The sequence below is a fragment of the Amblyomma mixtum genome, chromosome 3, assembly GCF_055824585.1.
Source record: "Amblyomma mixtum isolate Tamu chromosome 3, ASM5582458v1, whole genome shotgun sequence".
In the NCBI taxonomy this organism is placed as follows: Eukaryota; Metazoa; Arthropoda; class Arachnida; order Ixodida; family Ixodidae; genus Amblyomma; species Amblyomma mixtum.
Genome location: NC_143014.1, coordinates 329,303,345 through 329,327,450, shown reverse-complemented (window position 1 = coordinate 329,327,450; position 24,106 = coordinate 329,303,345). Strand labels below are relative to the sequence as shown.

At 46.6% G+C, this 24,106-nt stretch overlaps 2 pseudogenes; both read right to left on the bottom strand.

Annotated features, from left to right (window-relative positions):
• Positions 1 to 1,107: 1,107 nt before the first annotated feature.
• Positions 1,108 to 5,695, bottom strand: LOC149355911 (uncharacterized; annotated as a pseudogene).
• Positions 5,696 to 13,761: 8,066 nt separating this feature from the next.
• Positions 13,762 to 18,328, bottom strand: LOC149355910 (uncharacterized; annotated as a pseudogene).
• Positions 18,329 to 24,106: the final 5,778 nt, after the last annotated feature.

The following is a 24,106-nucleotide window of genomic DNA, read 5'->3' as shown; positions in this document are numbered from 1 at the left end:
TCACCTCATCGTAGGTGTAATGTTAAGAGATAGGAAGCGTACAGAGTGGGTAACAGGACAAACTTCAGTTAATGACATTCTAGTTGAAATAAAGAACAGGAATGGGCAGGACATGTAATGTGAAGAAAGGGTAACCGGTGGTCACTGATGGTAACAACATGAATTCCAAGGGAAGTAAACCGTAGTGGGGGGTGGCAGATAATTAGATGACATTAAGAAGTTTGCAGGCAAAGGGTGGATGCAGCTGGCAAAGGACAGGGTTAATTGGAGAGACATGGGAGAGGCCTTTGCCCTGCAGTGGGTGTAGTAAGGCTGATGATGTTGATGACTTCATATTACAGAACTCTGATTTATTGAACATGAGCTACACCCGACTAAACTTAAATGAGACATCTTAAACTTAGACATCTGGCTAGCCTGAACAGTGCGACACATCTGGGCTGTCAGCCTGATGTACAATGAAAATGCAAAACAATGCACTGAAATTTAGTGCAGTTAACGCTTGTGACTGTTGTTCTTTGGACATAAAGCTCTTGCAAACCAACGCTTGACACTTCCCCTAATTGGTCATGTGGTCTTTGCATGCTACTTTCAGTGGTATATTATTGATAACTTACATTTTTCAGTTTCACTATTGCTTTGTTAAAAGTTTATTTCATGCATTACTCTGCTTTTTTATTGAAATGCAATTTTATTATGGATGAATTATGTTAGAGCTTTATCTGGCGAATTTTTCTATGCTATGACTAGGGGACACTAGGGCTAACAAATGAAAAAGCTACCATTAGAACAAAAATTCATGCTCAAACACTTAAAATCTCCAGGTGTTCTAAATTAACATGGCACGTCCTTTCAAAAGCCACCTGTTATAGCCAGACTTGCTTCATGGCAATAAATATCACATAATGTAACACATTTTAAATACATAACTCCTGAACACAAAATTCTTAAATATGGTTAATTACTGGATATTCCTGGAATAAAAAATGCATAGGTGTTCAAATTAATACAGAATTCGGCACGTACATGATAAAAATGGTGGTTATATAATCTAAAATAACTTGAACAAAGCGTCTTGAATCAGCTAAAGAAATAAAGTATTGAGGCCTAGAACAACAACTGAATTAAGAACTTAAAATAAAAATAATCCATCTTTGGAATCAGATTCCACAGAAAGGCCTCATCCCGGTTTACTTTTACTATCACTGAGTGTTTAGGACTGTAAACATACAGAATGGCCTTGTGAAGGTTCATTATATACATTTGGACTTGGATTTGAGTGTAGTAGCTATGTGTGGTTTTCAATACAATCTCATCCCCGCTGAAAACTAAGTAAGGCAGTAGGCTGCGCCTTTCTTCATACAGGATGAAAGGTTCATCTCTGAACTTATATGTGCACTTAATCTCAATGACCACAGTTTCGTCATCAATTTTGGCTATACCGTCTGGGCTGCAGCAAAGCCATGGTTGCTCTGGAAGTACGATGAGTCCTGTCTGAAAATAACGAATGGGATTAATTATTGCTTTATTTGAAAGAGCCAAGAAAGAGAAGACTTGACGTACAAAGAGAGACTCATGGAAGGCAAAACAGCAAGCAAACTTACTTGTACAATGCAAATACTAAGTTTTTGTTGGAGCTCATCTCATGCAATTGCTTCTGTCTTGATACCTGAAAAAACAATTTTGCGTCTTAGACTTTATTATTATGAAAATAGGACAGAATTCAATCTTGCTGTGGCACAGGAAGCACAGTGATGTGATTTGATGACAAAGCACAGCATGTTTTTCTTTTAAAGGGTCCCTGAAACGGTGTCCATGTAGGCAAAGAGAAGTCGAAGTATTGATAGACATTGAACGATCCATCATCCTACCGCAAAAATTTTTGATCTACCTTGTGCGGAACCAGAGATAATGGCTATTAAAAATGACCACCAGCCTTTTCCCTCTCAACTCGTACACGGGAGCAAACCATAAAAAAATAAAGATTACAGGCCGGGACCATGCTCCGCCCACAAATACGTCATCGACGAGATCGGTTTGTTTACTTCCGGTTGACGCGCTCTTTCGCTCGATCGCTCGCTCGCTCGCTTTCCCGCTGTCTGCTATGTTCACCTGTGTCTCGCAACCCTCGCTGCGGCTTCTCTCGTACTATAGACCCCGAGCTGAAGGAACGACTTTTGCGGATGAGTGCCGAAATGGGATTTCAGCCTTAAGGCGGGGACACATGTGCGAAAAGTGTGTGCGATTCGCTGCGGCGCGCCGTTGTGAACGACGTCGTAACAACCGATCGCAGCTCGTCGCCTGCGTCCAACCTGCTGGATGTCTACGACAAGCCGCGCGCGGAAAACGCAACGACGGGAAGCGGGAGCCAATACGAGTGCGGAGAGCGGCAGCGTCATGATGCCGTACAGCGCGCTGCTCAGGGCGCTCGGGGCCGAGCCACGCCGGACCGGCCTGCCAGCCTTGATGCCGGCCACCGGCGACTGAAAAACGCGCTAGTATTGTTTGTTCTCGTCCATAGCAAGCCCTTGGATAGATGCATGTCAAAAATGCATAATTTCTGACGATCGTTGGCCAATACCGAGTTGCTGGTAAAAGTGATGACTGCGATACAAGCAAATTTCATCCAACAGCCGATTTGGTGCTGCTGCTACTTGGTGCGGTTCGCCTACCGTCTGCTAGCTCCGTTGCTGAAGGCATCGTGGAAATCGAACATATCTTTTATTATGGGACGAGTTCGCAGTAAAGCGATGTGAATAGTAGGCCTTTTATTATAGCGCAGGCAACTTCCGAAGCGCCGTCAGCTGCGGTTTCAATGCGAAACCAGATAGGCCTAGCGACGACTAGGGCAGCCTGGGACCAGCGCGCAGTTCGTCGCGCGGCGTTGCCGCAGGCGGTGTCGTTGCCGAAAGATCCACTTTTGCACAGACATATTTTCGTTGCTCGAATCTAGGAAGCATCCTCGCTGGTATCATGGCTGTTTTGCATTTTCTTGTGCGAACGTGATGTACGCCGAGCATGCCGGCCGGCCGGCCAGCCTGGATCCCGTCTGCCGGCGACATAAAAACGAGCTAAAGTGTGTTCTTGACGTAAATAATAAACCCTGGGATAAGAAATGTGAAAAATGTGTCATTTTTGAGGATCGCTGACCAATACTGAGCTGCTGGTAAAGGTAACGACTGTGATACGAGCAAATTTCTTGCCACAACCGTCTCGCAGCTGCCGCTGGCCCGACGTGGGCTCCGACTCGCCTGGCGCCCGCTCGCTTCGCTGCAGAAGGAGTCGCGGAAAGTGACCATACTATTATTTTATTGTGAGATGATGCTGTTGACTGAAAAGCGATGTGTAGAGTAAGCCTTGTATTATAGCTCAGGCGACTTCCGAAGCGCCGGCCGCTGCAGCTTCGATGCCGAAGAGGCAATAGGCCTAGCGACGACCACGGCAGCCAGGCAGCAGCAGAGCTCGTCGCCCTGAGCGCCCGCGAGCGGTGCCGTTGCCGAAAGCTCGCAACATAAGCAGGCGTGCTTTGTCGCTGCTCGAGAAGTATTTCTGATAACAAGGCGATCTTGCCTTGTGATATTTGTACACCATCCCAAGCAGCGCTCAGGCATTGCTGCACGGCGGCGAAGTGCGACACCGGTTGTGAGCGGAGCTTGGGTAGGGCGGCGCAGCGATGCTCACCGCCCCGTGTCTCCCTGCTTGTAGTGGGGCGGCAGTTCGCAAGCGACGATCGGTGCAGCGCGTCGGCCAAGCTTTTAAGGACACGCCGTTCAGAAATCGAGCGCTGAATCCTGACGACGACGACGGCTCGCTCACTTCCATCTTTCGGCAGACAGTACCGAAGGGCAACATCTTGCCGAACCCTGGCTTTGCAACCAACGACACAGCACGGCCGGTCCATTTTGATTGCGCATGCGACGGAGGTCGCGACAGAAATCAGTAGTGCGGTGACTCCAAATCGCACCTCGATTCTCGATTCGGTTCGACGTCGGCGGAGTGACACAAGCGGCACGAGCAGACGAAAACATTGTAAACCGGAAGTGCAGTACTAATTTCTGACACCGAACACACAATAACTGCGTAAACATGCATATAAACGACAACTCTGCTTGCTGAAATGCGAAATGTTTCCGAAAAGAGTAAGAGTGTGAAGTATCTAGAGCTTCTAGTTTGTTAAATGCGTGATTTCACGTTGGCACCGCGAACCAATCATAGCCCAGCACTTGTGACGTAAAGAGTACAAACTGACGTAATGAGTACGGATTCGGGCGGAAGTTCACCGCCGCTGGTCGCCGCGAGGCTCGGGAGAGGTAGTTTTTGAAAATGTATTGTAAATTATCTACTCGCCTTTGATGTATTGTACGCGGCATGAACGTTCAGTGGCCTACGCTCTACATAATGCAAGTATTTGTTTGCCAACCTCAGACACCCCTTTCAGGGACCCTTTAAATGAAGTGATATGCTGCTGGAAAGCATACCGTAATGCATTGCAGCACTTGTGTAAGATGATTTCTTGCATAATTGTTCAGCTGCTTTCTGCAATCCGTCATCATTCTTTTTTGTCCTGATGGCATGTGCTTTAGTGCTGCTTATGCGGACGTGACGCTCTTCATGCCATCTGCAAATTATAAGTATTATGAACATGATTTCATTCATTCTGTGTTGTGCTTGCTACCATTTGCTGAATTTTTATTACATACCGTGAGCAGTTTGCCTGGCCCATTGTGTGAAGGCATAGGTCACATGGGTTCTCTTTAAGTACCACTTTTTCTGCATAAATCAGAGCCCTCTTGTCATCCATTTCGCTGGCAAAATTTCTCATTTGGGTTCTTTCGTTTTCAAGAACCTCTAGGTATCTGTACACTGGTCTGTGCTTCATTGGCTGAAGTAAATCCTCTAGGGTTTCTTCAATTTCGTCGTCACTTGTTGAACAATATCATTGAGTACTTCCTCACAAATCATATCCTCGGCACTTGTTTTCTCTATTTCCAATATTTGTTTTAGTGGGCACACTATATCCGGATAGGTAAATATAATATTTGGGTCATGAGGCTTTCCTTCTTGAGTGCTAGTGTCCTGGCCTGTTATGAAGGACGAAAAAAAAAACAAGTTAATGGTATACTCAACAAATGCAAACAGCAGCTATTAAGGGCGGCGTGTTGAATGCACAGAAATAAAACAGATAAGCTAAAGTAATTGGCCAGAAAGCATATTTTCAGGCTGCAGTGTTCAAGCATATAATAAAGCAGCGGATTCTACTCACAGGAGAAGAGGTCCGAAACGTCTTGTTCTAAGCGCCTCTTTCGTTTGTCGCTCGGCTTTCCCCATTTCTGGGGCTGGCTGGTGCACGATTTCTCTTCATTGTAGTTTGCATAGAGGCACATAGCAGCTGCATGCTTGCAATGAGCTGTGATGCCAGCTTTACATGTGCATCTCCCTCCTTGAACGACGAGGTTCCGCCTCTCCTGGCTTGACCACGCCAACTATGAGAGAAATAAATTGCCTGGGTATTCCTCAAACCAGCCAGGCATGCTAGACCATAAAACTAATTTTATATGAAAGGCAACGTCAGATTTTGGGTGACCTGGCTTATAGTTGGATGCGCCAAGAACATTGCTCAATTTTGCTAGGGCCACGTCTCCATCTCGTCATGCATGTTTCGTTGCATTACTGTTCGCAAATGCTCTGCTACTGCCTGCACTGTCTCATTATCTTATATCACTCTCTATTACCATCTGATCAGCCGTCCTATCACACGCATTGCTTTCCGTTAAAAATCATTGCGTTAGAATCGAGCCCGATTTTTCAAAGGCGCGCGCGCACTGACGCACACAGACTGAGTTTTATTTTTGCTTAACTGTTTCGTCGTGAATAAAACTAAGGCCACTGTACATTTCCGCGCTTGCGTCGCGCGCACGGCACCCGTGGCTGGGTATCACTCACAGCTAACTACGCGTTCACGCCGCAGGTTTAGCGGCAGTAAGCCGAGTTTCGCAGTGCTTTAATTCAGCCAACCTCGCAAGCGTTAGTGAATTTCCCAACCAGCAACTAAAGCATCTGCCTCGTATTCTCCAGCACAGATGGATCGAGTGCGAGTCATTCATTGCCCTATTCATTGCGAGTCATTTATCGGTAGTTCGAGCATATAACAAAATGACAGACTTACCTCGACGTACACGTCGTACACGATGTGGTCGCTCACTTGCGATGTGCATTTCCCACTTAGCCGGGCTTCATCGTGGTCAATACTCTGCTCCACAGAGTATACATGCGAGATTAGCTTTTCACCTTTATTCAAGTTTGATTTTCTGAAATATCTGTCAAGCTGAGCCACCTTTTTGTAGCCGCACTTAAGACGATACATACTGACGCGGCGAGAGCTCGGCACGTGCACGGAAGCGAGCGCGGCTGAAAGGGCGCGCGCCAACGCGGATACCCCCAGTGTTTGTTTTTCTGTCGGGAGATGGCGCTTTTGTCAAAAGCAGTAGCGCCACTCTGCGACGCTGCGGTTCCCTATACCATAGAGAAAGATATTGGTAAAGAGCGGACACTCCCATAGGGCCCAGCGGCCCATTTGACTGCAGCGCACCAAGCGGGCGGAGTCTCATAACGTTCGGTTTCGGTTTCAGGCGCGCGCAGTTTGAATATCTGCATGCGCTGCGCCTCGCTGCCTGGGGCGACTTCCGGTTCCGGTTTCAGGGGCGCGCGGTTTGAATGTTCGCATAAGCCGCGCCCCGCTGCGCCGTTGGCAGCGTATAATTAAATAGATTTCGAGTGCTTTTGACCAGCCACGAACGCAGCTGCATCACAGCCTTTGCCAAATATTAGCACTCCACAAAAGACACCAGGTGCTGTGTGAAATGAGAACATTTATTTTGTGCAACATAAACAAAGCCGTGGGATGCGGAAGAAGATGGTTCCTGGCCTCCTGCTCAAGGTGCTCCTGTTGCGGCACCACGGCACACAGCAGGTGTTGCCGACGGGTGGCATCACCTGAAAAATTCGCAAGTATGGTCATTCTCAGTCTCCTTATATTGTAACTCTATAAACAGGGGAAAGGTACGAAAGCGGCGAGGGAATGAAATTACGAGCGGAGTCAACATGTTTTTGCGAACCTCGCGTGCTGAACGTCGTTGCGCAAAGTACAATACACATACCCTACTACACGGTAGATACCAATCAACTTTTTGCAAGCATTTCTACATTCCCCGACGTTATTGCCTACCTTCTAAAACCTAGGTGGACAGCAGAGTACGCGGTTTGTTCGAGAATATTTCGTACAAAGACGGCCACAACACGGACTACGAACTAGCAGTACAGAATGTGGTATGAGCACTGAGAAATACACGGGTGCAACGTATGTTTTAAGAAGCATAGAAAATTAAACTATCGGCGCAACAGTTTTTGGTTTTCAAGCTCTTTAGAGTTTAGAAAGCCCGACGCGTTGCCTTTTTTTGCCGGTTTTCAAAAGCGCATTCCTGTGTTGTCAATGCACGGGTGAAATGTGCGTTTCCACGAGCGCAGATAGCGGAGTCTCACACGTACAAACATACGTACTACAAGAGTAAGGCTTTTGAGCTTTTCGTGCGTCGTCTTTTTTTTCCGCCAGTCTTGAAATCTACGGTCCCGTACTTGCTGCGCGGGAACGGTCGTCTTCGCTGTTCGCCCACTTTCAAAGTACATTTTAACCTAACACCGACAAATGTGACCCAAAAGAAATTACATATTGTTGGGGGCCATACAAAAAGATCACGTCCCGAGAAAGCGCGAAACTAAGCATAACTAACTGCTAGGCACCGCGCGTCGGGCCACAGGCCGTGGGCAGGTTTTTTTTTTGTTTCTACGCACCGACCGGCGAGGCTGCATCATGCAGCATCATTCCTCCCGCCGCTCCCGCCCACGGCGTAGCATGACACAGCGTGCGCGCGCCCTTCACAATTGCGCCGGCGTACTAAGCTAGAGTGCTTGAAATTCAGCGTAATTTCGCATAAAGTGCTTGAAGTGTACCGTACTTTTGCAAAAACAAAACATTCCCTCAACTTCGTCACTAAATGCAAGAATGCCATGAACAACAGCCGGCTGGCCACAGAGCGAGCGCGCCGCTCCACGAACTGCAGACAGGCAACGGCGGCCGGCGCGGCCGTCTAAATTGCTTGCAATGCAGCGTACTTCCACAAATAAACATTTGCCGCCGTCATAAACCGGAGGAGTTCTGCGTCGAAGGGCAAGAGAGACGAAAACAATTGCGGTCTGTCCGCACGAACAAATACGCCGCACGCTTTCGCGAGCACAAAACTGCCCCCACGATGCTCCCTCGTCTGCTGCTCGGATGGGTCTGAGCCGCCGCGCCGGCCACCCGCGCGCGCGCGCGCGCGCGTTTAAAGACGGGTGGCGTCATCCCCGTGGCGGCAGAGTACAGCCGGCCAAATCTTTAGCTGGCGTGCGCGATGGCCGCGTTTTCTGTGCTCCTGCCCCTTGTGACGGAGCAAACTTGCGAAAATATCAACTCTAAGCACAGGCTCACTAAGCCCGTGCTTAATAAGGAGATGTCCGAAAGTTTGCTTCGTCGTAAAGAGCAGGAGCGCAGAATAAGCGGCCATAACGCACGCCAGCTAAAGATTTGGCCGGCTGTACCTATTGGAGGAGGAGGATTGCGCGTCATTTCCTGGGGCCAGATTTCGCCGAGTGTCCGCTCTTTACCAATATCTTTCTCTATGGTAATACTGCTGGCATAAGCGCAGCCGACATTCAGAAGCCACGTGCCACCCAGCTGATAGCAGCTTTACTCAGCGTTGCTCTAACGAACCTTGTGACCAGTCTTTATTTTGCTCTTTTGTTGTTTGCAGTTCTATGCGGATGTGGCTGTGGCCCACGATTTTGATAAGCAGGACCAGGTAGTGCGGTAAGCTAAGGAAAGGACCGGGGGTAGCGCGCAGCTCCTGGCACAGCCTGGCAGTTGACGGTCGCCGCGTCATGGGCTTCGTGCGCATGCGGCAACTCTCGGCGAGTTTGCCGATTCGTTCAGTCATAGAGCGCTGATCAAGCGAACGGTCGATGCTCGCGTGATACTGTTAAAAAATCGGCAGAGTGTACATGGCCTGCTTCAAAAAGCTTCGTTCCTTTCCTTATGTGCGCTCCTCGAAATAATTTTTCAGCCTCATGAATAGGGCGAAATCCCGCCTCTACAAACAGCAGCACGCCGCTAGCAGACGCCATCCCTTCGAAGTCGCGGGGCGAGCCTTCATGACAGGGACCAGGAACTGGCCGCGCGGGGGAGCTGAACGCAGCCTCGACGGTGGCGGTGCCTGGCGGGTGCAGGGTGCCTATAGACCTTTTCAAAAAGCCTCCAGGGGCGCTGCCATTTTTAAATCCCCGGTAGGAAAAGCAAGGACGAGGGCGACGCCTAGCGGCGACGCCATATTGGACTGCAAGAAGCTCGTCGCGTTCGTGTGTCTGCGGTTGTTCGCGTGTAGATTGTTGCTTTTTGCCTTGTTTTGGGAGAAAAAATATCCGCGTCTATGTTTATGCGAGCATTTTTTGTGTCCTAATACTCTGAAGAAGACTTGCGCTGGTGATTTTGTGGATAACGGGCCGTTTTGTTCACCGTAAGCGATTGCTCGATGGCGTCTGCGCATCCATCTGTTCACACTCCACCGTCGTGCGCGACGGGGACCCAGCCAACCAGGCTTATTAATATCGGAGGTAAGATGACTGCTTATGCAATTTAGTTGCAATAAATATTCACTCCATACCATTTTCTGCATCTCGTTTGATTGATACAGCTGCCGCGGATGCTCAGCTGCTGCGCGGGTTTGATCCCGGCTGCGGCGGTTACATTTCGATGGCGTCTCCGATACGGCGTGTTTCATAGCTTGAGTCGCTATGAGACGTTAAACCCCAAACCATCATTTTGGGCTGACACGATACTGCGCAGTTTTTTTTACTTCTACGTAAGCCGAGAAAGAGAATTTGTGGTCTTAAAGTTGCTATGCCCGCGGCGCTGAGTACTTCAGGTGATTGTTGCATGCGCGTTATCTTTCGGAGAAATGTAAGCGAGTGCACTGAGTGGATGAGCTCCCTGCAGCGTAAGGCGAAAGCCTTTAATGCCTCATGATGTCGTTAGCAGACGCGTCGGCAGCCGTGTCGACAGACGCATCGGCAGAAGTGTCGACAGACGCGCCGGCAGAAGTGTCGACAGACGCGTCGGCAGCCGTGTCGACAGACGCGTCGGCAGATTCGTCCGCCTTTCGGCGTCACTGCTTAAAAGGCTCAAGGTTCCAGCATGAATAAAGGCGCATCTAGTGAATGCATGGGCTTCATAAATAAAATAAAAGGAGTAAAGTAAAGAAAAGGAAAAAAAAAATAAAAATAAATTAAACAAAAATAAAAAAGAAAATAGAAAAAAATAAAAAGTAAATAAAACAAACTGTGGCCGGGAAACGCTTTCGCCTTGCAGCACTTTAGAGCGCCAAAGTGCCCCCTGAATTTTTCGACATGCATGTCAATAAGAAAATAACGCTCTTGCCATCCTGAAGCCTAGCAGAGAGCATGAGCTAGCGGTAATCAACGTGTGTCGGTAATCAACGTGTGTCGGTAATCAACGTGTGTCGTCGCTTTCAGCTGTAATTAGAAGGGTGTACTGAATGACTATGTTGGAGTTTAATAAAGCTATGGCATGGATAACGTGGGCTGTATCGCAGTCCGTCTAGCGAAGAAAGCCTCGCTTTTGTGCAATTTTTCTTCCTACCGTCAGGCCATGGGAAGGTTAATGGTGCGGTGAGATACAAATGTTTGGTTAGGTTTATGGGGTCTAACGTCCCAAAGTGAGTCGGGCTGTTTGAGACGCTGTACCTGAGGGCTCCGGAAATTTTGACAACCTGAGGTTTTTTAACGTGCACTGACATGGGCGCCTCGCTTTTCGCCTGCATTGAAAAGAGGCTGCCGCGGCCGGGATTCGATCCCGCGTCCTTGAGCACAGTATTCGATTCATTTTAAAACCAGTCAAAAGATGGAACGCAGAGAAAAGCAGAGCCTCTTCTTGTGCTGTTCTCTATGTTCTGTCCTTTGACTGGTTTTAAAATGAATGAATGAGTACCAACTTGCCCTGTCATCTTGTTGAAACACTGTAGTCGACCATCCTAACCACTGTGGCCTCACAAATGTAAAATAGGAAAGGGCTCCGCTTTCAGTTTTTATCTGCAACAGAAGCAACACTTAAATTGACAGTCAAGAAGGGAGGTGGGGGCTCAGTATAATGATCAGCATCAGTGGTCGTGTGAACGGTTTCTTGATTACAAGATCAGCGACGCAAGTTACCATTTCTTCAGATTAATCATTTCACCTTTCTAAACTTTTTTTAGCCACTGTATACAAAAAAAGTGTGCTTTGTAATTATGAATATCCCAAGATCCTTTTCTGCTTTTCTTTTACAGACAATAAAAAGTACGAGCATCCTGATGGGATTACAGTCTGGTCCGATGACATGCGTGAATGGCCACCCATCAGTAGCCCAGACATTTTTTATTACCTTGTAAGCTCCAAAGCCTGTGACCTACAAGCAATGAAAAATTATAGGTCCTTGGAATCTTACAACTACGTTCAGAGTGGTTGGGTGGGAAAAATATATGCACATAGAATTTCTGATTATTTGTGCTACTTAAAAGTAGATGTGTGTCCTTCGCAGTCAATAAATGCCGCCCCAAGAAATGCATGGGCATGCGTGAAGAAGACTGGAGAAATAGTGACAGCTGGCTGCACATGCATGGCTGGCCAAGGCTGAGCCTGCAGCCACGTAGGGGCTGTGCTTTGGAAAGTCGAGATTGCTGTTTCTAAAGGGCTCACTGGCACATCGTGCACAGACACAGCAGCACAGTGGAATCGTGGGACGAAACGAAATGTGGAGCCTGCTGTGCTGGAGGAAATCAGTTTCAGAGCACAGAAAGGGACTGTTGGTGGCTCCCCCAAAAAACGCCGTCAGCCAAGGTGCACACCTATGACCAAAGAAGAGATCATGAAGATGCATGAAGAACCACCGTATGCCGAGCTCTTCAACCTCCCAGGTACCTCACAAAATGTGCCATATTATATTTCTGCCAAAAAACAACAGTAGCGAGCTTTTTAAAATTATAATGTCTGTTTGCATGTGTTAATATAAAAGCATAGGAGGGTAGTAGTATTTGGAGGTTAGTAGAAGCATACTAAACAGTATTAAGCCTGGTGTATTATTGTATCTTTTCGCTGTAGTGTAGCGCTTTTCAGACTAAAATTATGTGCGGCTTGCAAGTTATGTTAGAAGTGACTTGTTCTTGAAATACTGTTAATGCAGGGCCAATATCCACAATGTTGCCAATGTTGCAAGTGTTGTTTTTATGCAGGCACCCTTCTGTATGAGAGCCTTCATGCACCGGAGAGGCACGTGACGTCTCCACAAAATCCTGTGGGGCGGCCACCACATGGTGACCACGTAAACAATACCTGCACGCTATGCAGAGAGTTTTACGAGAAGTATGTGGCTCTTTCACCTCAAGGAGCCAGCGTACTGGAGCTTGAGACTGCAAGCCAGGACACTCCACTTTGGCACTTCTCCCGTAAACTACGTCTGACTGCATCAAATGTAAGTAAAGTGCCAAAGAAGGACGTAACAAGTGGTGAGAAGGCAGCCGAGAGGATGCTGAAGCCCACATTCATGGGAAATGCTGCAACAAAGCATGGTAGGCAGATGGAGCCAGTTGCTTTAAGTCAGTTTGTTAGCAAAACTTATTTCCATATCAAGAAAACTGGCACAGTTGTGAGCCCTGATTTTTCATGGCTTTCTGCATCACCCGATGGGGTTATAGAAAATGAAAACGCAATTTTAGAAATCAAGTGCCCCAATGTACTTGACTGCATGCCTTTGATTGATGCAGGAAAGTACGATGTGCGGAGAGATAGCTCGGGCTGCCTATGTCTGACAGAAAGTGGCGCAAATGGCTACTACACTCAAGTGCAGCTTCAAATGCTATGCACCAAAACGGACATGTGCTTCTTTTATGTATGGAGTGCACAGAGGGATTTAATTGTTGAGGTCCCATTTGATAAAGAGTTTATTCAGAAAAATTTTGCAAGGTTAAAGAAGTTTTACTTCTCTGAACTCTTACCTCGTCTGTCAGACCTTGAGGCTAATGGGGACTTAGATGTTGTTGAAAGATACAGAGAGATCTGCTCGATGTAACCACCTCAGTGCATTTAGTATATAAACTGGTGAGAAATAAGGTACAACATTCATTCATAAGTAATTAATTGGTCTGGATTATAAGAATAGGTTAGCTAAATGCCATTTTGATGTCTGTAACAGCTGTGAGTTGATTTATATGGTTTAACGTCCCAAAGTGGCCCAGGCTATGAGGGACTCTGTAGCAGAGAGTAAAAATTTCGACCACTTCTCCGAAAAGTACCAACTGCGGCTGGAATTCAATCCCTCGTCCTTGGCTTCAGCAGTCTAGCACCCCAACCACTGGGTCACCACAGCAGGACGTAACAGCCGTGAAAGCATTTACAGTGTTGCTTTTGTATACAGTACATGAAGTCTAGGTATGCAGCATTTTTGCCAGTTTGCAATGTATAGGCCAGCGGGCTGCGATCACGGTTTTCATTCTTGCACATGGTGGCAATAACGCCTTTTCTGTGTAGTTGGCATTGCCATTCTGACCTGTTGGCAACTTGCCTGGTTTCTTAGTTGCCATGTTGCATCAGTTATTCTGTTGCTGTTGTTGGAGCTTGCCCTCACTTTCGGAGCATCTGTTGATTGCCTTCCTGCACCATGGTGTCACCAGCAGACAAATTAGCTTTAACTGAGCGATTTAATAACATGGTCGCGAGCCCATTTGTTCAGTAATGGCTAGTTACCTCACACAGAGCATCCTCTGTCTGGTGACACTGTGCTGGACAGACTGTGGCACCTTTCTTTGGTATTGGCTGGAAGCTGTCCACACTGTGGGCATTATCTGGCTCGTGTCTACTTCTGTAGTGCATTCTCAGTGGAAAACACACATGGGTACAAATTTAAATAGAAGACATGCCTGCATCTTATCCTCATTTATGTCCTGTTAATTTCTCGAATATGTTAAGACATCTGCCAGCTCTCCCAGTGTATTACCGTGCAGCTCATACTTGTGACATTGCATTGCTTTCTTCAGTGAGAAATTTGATATATGTTCATTAATATTGTTTATAAATTTTTCTTTTGATTCTGCTCAGTGCTGAAAATGTTTATGCTGTCAGCTTTTTTAGCATTTCGCAGGTACCTTGATTTGCTTGCAGGATTTACATCACTGACAATTGATCGAGTTGTGGCGTGTTGTTGCATGAATCATTTATGCTCTCTTCCTGGCGCTACTAATTAGGGGGGCTTGTAACACTCCAGTACACTGTATTATACATATAGCGAACAATCAGGCTATTTTATACATTGTGAAAGCTGCAGTGCAGCATGGATATGGTTTGGTTTTGATGAAAGCCACTATGCTATAGAATACATAGGGCTACATGCAGTAGTGTTTCAATCTTAATTTCCAAGCATTGCAGCCAAGAATAAACTTGCGTCCTCTCTCAATTGCATGCAGTGCGTTGAGCTACAGCCAGCACTGCCTGGTAACAAAGCTTTCTTTTCCTTGTCACATTGTATTATTGAATGGAGTCCTTGGAGCAACAGTGAAGAGTCACTCCAACCATCCTGTGTTCAGCAGGCTTTTATTCAGTACTTCGAGACTTGAAGTCTGTGTTTAGCACACTTCATTTCGGGGCCTTATCAAATGTACTTTCAAGTTACACAGTCCTGCGCATACAAAAATAATCTTGCTGATTGTCTTCTTGGAGGTGATAGGAAGGGCCTGCTTGAGTATGCGGTATGTTTTTATGCGGTTGATAGCCCGCTCCACGTGGATGCGCTCAGATGCAATGCGGCGTGACTTTGTCACCTCCTTCTCGGTGAGCTGTTTCCGTCCTGTGAAGTAATTTAAAACATTGTGTTTGGAACCACACACGACAAGCAGTGAATACATACCTTTCGTGAAGACTGGTGTGTTGAGGCGTATCCCTTGAACCTCGAGTTCTTCGTTAAGGGTAAACCCCCGGTCTGCCATAATCTCATCTCCAGGCACAAGATAATCCCCAATGCAGCTGTCTCGTGAGATGAATTTATCAGAAGCACGCCCACCATAAGTTTTCGCGATAAACATAATGCACCCATTTGGAGCAATGGCTACAAGGAACTTGACTGTATTTCGCGCCTTGTAGGAACTATAAGTTTGAGCTCTGGCCCTTAGTTTTTTGGTCGTTGCAGAGGCACTTCTGTACAGTCCAATATGCAAGTGGTTTTTTCATAGCCATTCTCAATGAACGACATTGGCATGCAATTCCTAATATCTTTTCTTGGCAGCCAAACAACTGATCTCTGCATTATTTTGTATAGGATATCAAGCATGAGAGACATATAATTGCAGACACATGCAATAGACACTTTGAAAATACGTGCCAAATGGCCATATAAAAGGCCAAGGCGAAGCCTCATGAGACTCATCAACAGCAGGTCCTCTGCTGACAGCCTGCTTGCCTTATTCATGAGTGCATGGGCTACTTTGGCAAGTTTACTAAAAGCTGGCCAGGGCAGACCGGTGTAAAGAGTAATATCATCCCCTGACAATGACTTTACGAATGAGTTCCTCTGAGCAAATTCTGCACAGTCTGATAGCCTTTGAGCATAGGTATGGTCATTGTTTGTTGACACCTGCAAGAAAACATGAAAAATAGCTTGCAAGATAAAACAATACTATATTTCTCATGGCAAGGGCCATTTTGGCTTGCAGTGTAAGCATGCATCTGCATTGTAACACCACATCACTTAGCAACATGGATGAGGCTGGATATGTTCAGTTTTGGAGCTTTTATGCGACCTAAGCTTTGACAGGCTGTTTATAAATTCTGAGTTGGACAATGCCTTCCACAATTGAAATAAGAAGAGCATGATTTTAACATTTGACATAGTACCTTTCATGCATAAAATATGCATGCAGCAACACACTACACCTGCTTGGTTCCTTGATCACTTCTATAAACTGTGTAGAAGTGAATGTGAAGCACACTTACGTCTTCCTTAGAACATGGGTCAGAGCTTGTACCAGCTGGAGTCTGCGTTGCCTAAAAGAAGCAGTAGCACTTGAATGTTCAGTGTATTCTGCAAGCAACACTCATTAGCCTGACAGAAGCAACAGCTATTACAGGCACTTTTTATTCTGCAGAGGAAATGTTAACGCTAAAATATAGCCACAATACTCTTATATCCAGACCCCCGTGGCCCACCAGTATCGGCAGATTTAGGAAATGGAGCTGCATGCAAGCATCACTGCTATGACGTTTGGGGTGAAATGCTTGGGAAAGGGGTCATAGGTCCCAAATAGTTGCGCCAACGGGACAGGGATCCGTTCCGCAATCAAACAACAATAAGTCCGCCTCGCTCTGCAGAAAGCCCATTATGTGACCCCCTTTTTTTGTTTATGGCCCCTTTTCCCAAGCATTTCACTCCAGGAGAGCCAAGCACCGGGCCGGGGGAAGCCTTGTACTCATTAGAAACCGGTGGTTGCCCAGCGGAACCAGGGCTCGATTATGGCACCTCCTGAATGCGAGGCAGATGCTTTTCCACAAATCTCGTTCTGCACATAACCAGCACTGCAATAAGGTGGTGGTGCCAAATACAGCTAGCATGCTTGTACTGCCTTGGCCATATTTCAGAGCCATCCCAATGGTTTACACATATGATACAATTGCTACTTTACATGCTGTATGAATAGGCCGACAGCTTGAGTCATGAGCAAATCAGTGATACTTGCAGCCTGCAATGCCTCAAACAGCAGTGAATGTTTTTTTCTCAGTTGCAACAATGAAAAAGGTGATGTAGAAGTGCCGTCAAAAGTAAATGGAAGGCAATATTCATGAAAAAATTTAATCACTGGCCCCTTAATTCATGCATCCTTGAATACATATGTGCAGCCTAATTTTGATTTTGCGAATTGCACTGTGCACCAACAAGCATGAACCATTATGCTTTAAATTTAAAGAAATTAGATTTTTTTGACAAAGTCGCCTTACATTTACTTTTGACGGCGAGTGTACATCACCTTATTTGAGGCGTACGATAGTACAATCCTGACCAACTTGCGGCATCATTATGGTGATCTAGAAGGTCTGTGCTGCAATTTATATTGGGATGAGGTGGTACAGTCTAATAAACAGCAATTCATGAGTGCACACTCAGGAATTCGTTCATACATGGCTACACATATGGTCCGCACATATGCAACTGCAAATGAAAACGTAGCACAGTACTGAAAAATTCCATTGAAGTTTTAAAAGCATCTGTTGCTCCACTTACCATGTCGGCGCACTCCCATGCGTAGCCTCCTGAACCTTGAGTGCCAAGCACAGATGTCTGTGTGGACTGCACAAAAAAACACCAGCTGGAAAACTGAATAGTCATTGCAAATCTATAAGGCTGAACTAAAACTTGTCTAAACTAAACTAAACACTTACTGAACACAAATGAACAGCATAAAAGATTTATAACGTAGTCTTGATGGGGGTTAGAAGGATGCGCGAAAATTCCACCACTAATCAGCACACTTACCGTCTCTGTAATTTGCATCTGGCATTTTTCCTCATCACACAAGGTGGCGGGCTCCACAGTCTGCATTGTTTTGAAATGAAACAGTGTGCTGTGGTAATGTATAACCAAAAGAGGCAATTTGCTTCAGCATAATTACATATTTAGCATTTTCCCAAAACATTGGGTATGTGTTGCTTGTTAGAATCAGGGAACAATGAAAACGCCTAACAAAGCTTGAGTGACTGATATTCTACACACTACATCTGCTTGCAGCACATAGATGCTTCTCTTGCTGCTGATGCTGCCAGAATCTTCTATTCCTGACTGTACTGCCTGAAATCAATCATTTTACCTCTTCTTAATTAAATAGTGCAGTATAATGTCTCAATGTGACACACGGGTTATGGGGAAGTCATTGTGGATTGTTATGACTGACTTGCACCACCTGATGGTCTGTAACATGCACTGAAATCTGCACATTGCACAGATGCCTTGTGAATTTTGCCTTATCTGAAACAATTGTTAGAAATATAGCATGCTCATTAGGAAAGTGTGCCACAGAAGCCACTGCAACTGTTCACTCACCACATCAGAGTCCAGGTCATGAGTTTGCTGAGGTTGAATTGTTATGAGTACTTTGTCTTGGGATGCCTGAAATGACTCATTGGGCCTAGCACTGGCGGTGTCCTCCATTCCTGTCTCTGTTGCCAGAAATAAATGATTGTTTTTTCACTTGATCAAACAGTGTGGTTTAATGCTCGAAAGTGACACATGGGCTACGCGGGAAGTCAAAGCAGATGGTTATGTTTAATATGGACCACCTGAGGGTGTGCAACATGCACTGAAATCTGCACATTGCACAGATGCCTTGTGAATTTTGCCTTATCTGAAACAATTGTTAGAAATATAGCATGCTCATTAGGAAAGTGTGCCACAGAAGCCACTGCAGCTGTTCACTCACCACATCAGAGTCCAGGTCATGAGTTCGCTGAGATTGAATTGTTATTTCCTCTTGCAATGTTTGCAAGGATTCATTGCTATTCGTAAGTTGAGGCAACCATTCATTCACCACATCAAAGTACAAACGTCCTCGAGCTTCTTGAGACTCAGCTGTGAATTTGTCCTGCAAGGCCTGCAAGGATTCATTGGGGCCGAATTTATTTCTTGAAACAGTATATTTTCCCAAGAATACCAGAAATTTTTTTGGAATTCATATGTTAAAAAATGTATTGCTGACAGTCGGAAAAGAAACCTATTCACTAACTTCTTTGCTTCTTCTGAAGTGAGGAACTAGTGAAACGTGAACATCCTTGCTAAGGCGCTACAGCCGAGACCGGCGGGCAAGATGCATAAGTTTAACGAATGCAGTGGTTTTTGCGAGCAGTCCTTAAGATCAGGTGCTGCTGCGTAATTAAACCAGTGGTGAAGGCAAAATGCAGGGTCTGAAAGAAAATATCTCAAATTATTCGCGACTAAGGAAATCGCTCGAGCGCCATAGACAAGGCTGCGTACCTTTGAGTACAAACGCAGGACATCAATTTCGTTAAAGATGGTTTTGTTTGTCGGGGTTTGACGTCCCAAAGCAACTCAGGCTATGAGGGAAATTTCGACCACCTGGGGTTCTTTAACGTGCACTGACATCGCACAGCACACGGGCCTCTAAATTCCGCCTCCATCGAAATTCGGCCGCCGCGGCCGGGATCGAAACCGCGTCTTTCGGGCCAGTAGCCGAGCGCCGTAACCACTGAGCCACCGCGGCGGGGTATTTCGTTAAAGAATCCTAAAAGATCCATCTTTTTTGCTGCTATTTCATCGCCGCACCAGACCAGTGGTCGTCGCATCTCGACGAACGATTCGGTAGGGAGTTGCAAGCCTCTGAATCGGCGCCGAAAGCCTTGCAAAAGTTACCGGCGGTTTCAGGCAGAATGGTGAACTAAACTTCAAAAAAGAGAAAAGAAATCTTACCGTTACCATGGCGGCATCGCAAAGCACTTGCAACACAGTATTGGAATATGTGACAGGCTGCAAACGCGCGACAAAGATCTGTCAGGTAACTGTATCACAGCTCCCTTTTGCACAACACACACACAAAAAAAGACCGGCCGAAAACAAGCCATACGGTGGCCTTACCTCTGTTGGGATTGGCGAATGTTTTGTGGGCGAACTATTTGCTGCATCCGGCACGGCTGGCGAGTAAGTCGGTACCACAGGAAGACTTTTCCTTGCTCGCTGAAAACAAACGTCCTGTTACGTATGCCTCGCTCAGCACGCATTGTCTTTACAAACCTTTCTCGGCGCAACAGGATCGTGCTTTATTATGCGCCGCCTTCCTTTGACAACCTGCAACGTAAGATTTATGGTGCTCAGCGACGCACTCATTCTACATTCCTTGCATACGCCTTACCTTTCTTTTATATCCGAGCCTAAGCATTGGTACTGGATTGATCTCAGTCCTTTTCCCGTCAAAAAATGAAATGAACATACGAGCGAGGACTCTGAAGGGACAAAATTCTTCCGATTGACTGAGGCAATCCAGCGCTGCCTTAAGCCAGGGTCCGCCGGAAATCTGTGTAACTGAAACATATTGCATCCACAGTCTTCTTGAACAACGCGATGAGCAGCGCAAAGCGCTTTCCTTGCCGCATTTCTTTTTTTCTGGCTGTTTGTGCAGCCGTAAACCGCGCAGTGCTGTCCAGAGGAAGCTTGGTAGCTCTCCGACATCGCAACTAGAGGCAATCACAGCGGAAAACAATCACGCACACTCGCAATGCAAGCACTCGTACCCGTGGCTCGTAGCGACATGCCAGCTTCCCGTGCAGTCCAGACAGAACGGGCAACATTGAGTGGTGCGTTACTCTCGCCGCCAGCAAGTTACGCTTGGCCTCTTGCCGCCTGGTTTGAGGCTTTTGACTGGAAGATGGCGCTCCCCGTGTTGAAAAGGTGTATAGGGAACCCAAGCCATGGCCGGGCTAGAGGGGTGACGCCATGGAGGAAGGAAAAAAAGAGGAGAGGCCCGTTCCACACAACACCCTGGGAGAAAAGTGTGGAGGAAATCACGTGGTTTTTTCTCGATTGGGAGGCCATCTTACTCCGGCAGCTTAGCAACGGCGTCGTAGTTGCTGTTTACAAACCGGGCGATAGCAGACGGCCGCGGCGTAGCATTTGAGGTGCGGCGTAGGCGTGCTTTCCTCAACTGCTCGAGTTTGTTTTTGATCGTGCTCACAGGCTGACGTTGGCGCCGTTCACTCGTATCTCAGGTGGAATTCGCTGCAATACTCTCGTTGTTGCGTGCATTGATTTCAACGTGCTCGGCGACCACGATCGCACGGGCATTTCGTCTACTGCGTCACTGCTCGGAGCCGTCGGGAGACCGCCGCTGCATTCGCGCTGTTCGTTCACCAGTGATTCAATACGGCGTGCGCTAGAGCGGTCGTCGGCGCATTGTGCGGACGTTTCGCGTCCTGTACGTGCAGTGTGTGTGTGTGCCATTCGCGCTCCCGTTTACATCGGCAGTGAAACCTCGTTGCTAATTATGCGTGTTCTTACAACGCTCCAGCGATTGTCACTGACGTCGGTATAACTGTCATTTTCGTTTTTCGACGATTGAGCTTGTTTGAGCGGCGGGGGCCATGACATGGGCGGAGAGCGATATTGTAAAGGAAGCAGCTGCGCTCGCTTTGCTCTTAGTATACAGAAACTTTGTTGCATGCCCGTTTGAAGCGTGTAACGTTTGAAGCGTCTAGCGAGCTATTTGCCTCTGGGACGTGCCGGGCTCAAGTGTATTCGTTCATATTGTAGCGTGCAACGCGAAATCGAACACCGGAGCACGAAAAACTGCGGCGGTCCCTCAGTGGTCCGAGCGCGCGAGCGAGAGCCAACTAACTTCTTTCTCTTCTAGTGCATGCACTACTTCTGTCTCTTCGTATGCATGTATCAGTATCGTGGCCAATTCTGTGCTTTTGGTCACGCGCTATGTTTAGACCGGTTTCCTGTAGCAGGTTTGCAATTGCTTTTCTAGCTGATGTCATGATCAAGAAGTGCGAAAAAGGAGAAGCTCTAACTGAATTTGGAGGCCTTTTCTCACATGTGTTTATTGTGCCCATGTCCTGTGATAGTGTTATTTGTCGTAAAAAGTACGTGGTGAAATGAGGATCCGCATGTGCGCTGAATTTCATTCATGCTTGTGGTGGTTATTGTAATTAAGTAGAACGTGTTGTCGGGCTAGTTGGTTCAATACTTCAGACATGGCAGTTGCGCGAAACACACACACACAAGCTCGTCCCGTAACCTCTCTTGTGTATGTGTGTTTCGCGCAACTGCCATGTCTGAAATGGTTATTGTGTTCAGGAAAGTAAAAACAGCGCTAAATTTTACACAAACCACACAGAAAGACGGACAGCGCCCGTCCTGTCCATCTTTCTGTGTGGTTTGTGTAAAATTTATGCTGTTCTTACTTTCCTGAACATAATGTCACACTAACTAGCCCAGCAAAAGGGCCTGTGGTTATGTTGAAAAATAATTTGATGCATTCATTACGTACAACAGATCGACTTTCATTGCCTGTATTGTCGATCACAAGTAAAGTGTGCTACTATGCAGTGACATTACAAGCTAGTATTTCACCAAGTAGAGAAAAGCGGAGCGTACAGCTGCAGCTCTGCACATTAAATATGAAACACAGCATTGAAATGAGGCACAACACCATGAAACTTATACTGCAGCCACTGGGGACTTCTAAACTTCTAGAAGTCTCAAAAGCTACGGTCATATATATTATGCACAATACTAGATCTGTGGATGTGAAAGATATCCGATGTTGCCATGCTGCAAAGGGTGGATTTACGGAGGGGGCAGTCACATTTTTAACGTATATTTTCTGAAATTTTTTAATTGAGAAAAAGGTGTTCAGAATGGTTGTCCTATGTAAAATTTCAGTCTTTTGGAGGGAAGCGACGCCCCCCCCCCCCATCCACAAATCCTCCCCTGCCGTCTACTATATGCACTTTGGCCCTCTCCGTTTTTGTCGCCTCTATGAATGGCTTTTGGAGTTGTGAATCAAAAGTCATTGTTGGCATGGTCACAACACGTTATGATACTACATTTTCTGTTCAAGGACAAGAACTCAAACTTATTAGTATATTTGCCAATCCTCACTGCTGTATGAGAAAGCATTCCTTGCATGGCCAGCCGCACGAAAACATGCAATGAAGATATTGTATGGTATTCAACACCAACAAAAAATACTGCAGAGTTTTTCTAATCCTCACTGCTGCAACAGAAGGCACTGTTGACACTGCCAGCTTCCAAAACATACGCAATGGAGGCAGATTGCAACATTGACAAGAGCTGCAATAAAAGGCAGGTTGAACTCTAACTTGGGGTGTGGTCATGCATGGCAGCATTGTTCACTGCTTAATCGAAAGCAGACACGTGCACACTTGAGTGACAAAGATTCATTGAAATATTTGTCTTGGCTACTAGCTCCCTTCACGGCCTTTACGTTTTTCATATCAGTGGCATGCACTGCTTTGCTGGTTTCGGACTTATGTAGTTGTAGACTTCACGTGATATTTTGTTTACTTAGTAAATACGCAAAACATGGAAGCGTTGGTATCAGTTAACACGATATTTAAGACATACAAATATACATTCTTTTATTTTAAAGAATACATATTTCACTGTTCTAGACAGTGAGCTTATCTAATGCACAAAGGCATTCTCAATGGCACTGCAGTTATTAATTTTGCGTTTGATCCCTCCGCAATTTCTATGAGGAGGCCGCGCTGCAACACGATCCCCACCCCAAACAAAATTTCTGGCTACGCCAATGCCAGGGAAGCTTATAATCTCCGCCGTCAGAAAAAAAAAACAGCCAAAAGTGGCGACGGGTACTGCATGTCAAGATGGGTCACCGCAGTAACTGAAAGCGAAGGTCACTTCCCGCGCTTGCAGGAGTTGAGATAAGCATTTTTCCCGGCTGCTACTAATTGTGACCAGGGCCGAGCAGTGGGAGACAGCACGAATACGACGCAGTAACTGGAAGTAGCCGCCTGTCTGACGCGGGTATTTCCGCTTTATTGACTTTTCCGCTGACGAACACCAGCATAGGGCACCCTAAAATGGCAAGCAGCCAAGCGCCACTCGCGCGGGGGTCTGTTCCCATGCGGTAGCACGCACCTTCGTTGGATTTGAAACGCGCGCGCAACGGCGCGGCGACGAAATGTAAACAGAAGAGCCCGCCGGAGTAAGATGGCGCCGAGCTTGTTTCCGGCTTCACAAAATGTCACGTGACGGCCTCTCCTCTAAATTTTCCTTCCTCCATGCCGGCTTCACAAAATGTCACATGACGGCCTCTCCTCTTTTTTTTCCTTCCTCCATGAGCGCGCGCGTCACCCCTCTAGCCCGGCCATGCCCAAGCCCATGGAGGAAGGAACACTAAGGAGAGGCCCTTCGTATTCCCAATGCATTAAC